The sequence below is a fragment of the Paramisgurnus dabryanus genome, chromosome 17 (assembly GCF_030506205.2).
Source record: "Paramisgurnus dabryanus chromosome 17, PD_genome_1.1, whole genome shotgun sequence".
NCBI lineage: Eukaryota > Metazoa > Chordata > Actinopteri > Cypriniformes > Cobitidae > Paramisgurnus > Paramisgurnus dabryanus.
Window position 1 is genome coordinate 19809525 of NC_133353.1, and position 2545 is coordinate 19812069.

The 2545-nt window shown below is 34.4% G+C and overlaps 1 long non-coding RNA gene across 1 annotated transcript; it reads right to left on the reverse strand.

Annotated features, from left to right (window-relative positions):
* Positions 1 to 216: 216 nt before the first annotated feature.
* LOC135778379 (uncharacterized) lies at positions 217 to 1272 on the reverse strand. Its single transcript, XR_010544559.2, has 3 exons — positions 935 to 1272; positions 737 to 833; positions 217 to 651 (listed from the first exon to the last, which is right to left on the reverse strand). It is a non-coding gene; the product is annotated as an uncharacterized lncRNA (long non-coding RNA).
* Between the last annotated feature and the right edge of the window lie 1273 nt (positions 1273 to 2545).

Consider the following 2545-nt stretch of genomic DNA (forward strand, 5'->3'; position numbering starts at 1 on the left):
GGGTACAAAATTGGCTTTGACAGGGTACACTCATTGATTATGGTTTTAAAACTTATACATATATCTCAATCTAAGTACTGTAAACTTTAAATTATAAGTGCATATGACTCAATATATTTGTGTTGGTGTAGCCAATCGTTTAGCGTAAAGGTACATTTTAAACATTTGTATAAAAAAATGATAACAGAAAAGATAAAATACAGTTTATTTGAACAATCATTTATTTTACAAAAGGTTTAGATATAAAACAGAAGTGTGCTGTTTAGTCCAAATCAGTTACAACATTAAAAACTAATATTACATTTACACTTTACTTATGAAATATATCAAGTATTCCTTTATGACTTTAACAGACTGTCCAAACAGGAATATTTTAAAACAAAATCAGTGTGCTGTTCCTTAAACCAAACGACATTTAAACATTTTTAACAGGGCCACATCTGTCCTTGCCAAGAAGTGAGAAACACACAAATATAATTTTTTTCCCTGATAAAACTGTGGTGTACTCACAGCATAATGAGTAATTGAATAGGTCCATATGGAGTAACATTTCTTTAGTTTTTCTTGTGTTAATGACGGGTGGTAGAGGATAGTCAGTCAGCCTCCTTAATGGTAAAGATCGAAAACTGCTCTGGGCACGTTCATACTTATCTGTGAGAAAACACAAAAATATGAATACATTTTCCACTGACAGAACTGTGGTATACTCTACTCACAACATAAATAAATGTGGTACCTTTAAACTTTTTGCGTGTGAATGATGGTTGGTCGAGAACAGTCAGCCACCCTCAATGGTAAAGATCCAAACTTGCGCGTGAAACGTTTGTGCTAAACTGTGAGAAAACACACATAAATATGAAATATTTTTCCACTTACATAACTGTGGTGTACTCACACAACATAATAAATACATTAATAAATGTGGTAACGTTACCTTAAAATGGTTTCTGTATAACTGACTGTTTGGTGGCGTGTAGACAGTCAGTCAGTTAATCTCCCCCTGACTGACTGAGAGAGATTCAAACTTGCGCGGGAAACGTTTGCCCTAAACTGTGAGAAAACACATAAATATGAATACTTTTTCCACTTACAGAACTGTGGTGTACTTAATGCACATTAACCTGCTCATAAAAATGAGTCTGAGGCAATAGTGCTGTGTCAATATCGCGTTGACTCATCGTATACAACTTTACACAAATAAGCGTAACCGAATCAGTATTAAAATGAAGAGCCACGACAATCAACACATTTTTAAAGTTTAAAAATGTTTTAAAGATGATGAATGAGTTTCCAGTGCTTACCTGTTAATGTTCTGTATGTGTCTGTCGTCCTCCTGCGCTGCTCTGTGAAACTGACTCCGACCGTGAGATGTGGGGGGATGGGCGCGTGTCAAAATAAAAGCGCGGGGTTTTTTTCGGTGTGTGTGAGGGATTCAGTTATTCAGTATTTATTCAGTTTAAATAATGGTTAATCAATTGCAGTTTTTGAGTTCATATCACAGTTTTTATTACGTGAAATTAACTTTTTTTCATTAAAATTTAAAATTTTAATTTAAAATTAAACACACTGTCAATGAACAGAAGAAAACTAATACTACTTCAATACCCATGTGTCCAACTACAGGAAACAAAAATTGACACAATAGTTATTTACGTTACTGACCAGATTTACAGCAGTTCTCTAGAACAACAAATAAAAAAAATGGCAAGAGGCTGCCTCTTAACATTGTTCCTTATCCTTTAAAAGAAATGGTACAAATATGTACCTTTTAATGCTTGGGAACAAATATGTACCTTTTTTGACCCTCAAAAAGGTACATACATGTACCTTGAGGTCCAATAATGAGCCCTATGGGGTACTTTTGTGTTGATTGTACCTTGGGGGACAGAAATGGACCCCTACTGTACCCCTATTTCTGACAGTGCACTTGGTCCGGTGGAGCCAGGGATTGAACCAGAGTATGTGAGCGGAGTGGAGTGGAAAGAATTTGCCCTCCGCGCTCAAAGCATTTCATAATTACTCCGCTCAAGCTCCGCTCTGGGTATACAATTTTCCGCTCCTCGCTCACTCCCCGCGCCGTCCTTACTTACGAATCGCTCCGTTTTCGCTCTACGGCAAAAATTTTTTTTTAAAACAACAACGAATATGCAGTACTAAGAGAAGAACATCATATACTTTATTGGAATTTGAAACAGTAGCTAATATTAGCCGAAATTAGGCTATTATTTAGCTCACTTTTAAACAAAGCAAAACAAAAAATGTGTTGAAATTAAATAAATTATTAAATGAAAAACCTCATATAAAATAAATAATCAAACGAAAAACATCACATTAAATCAAAGAAAGAAATCACAAACTGAAATATTAATTTAAACAAATAGCCAAACGAAAAAATATAGAGCTACTGCCTTCACTTTATGCCAACTTTTATAGGCTATTAATTAAAGAACTATTCTGAACAAAACAAATGCTGGCTGGTTGAACATATTTTTTATTTTATACGCAGTTATTAACTGAAGAACATCACATACTGAAATAGCTAATA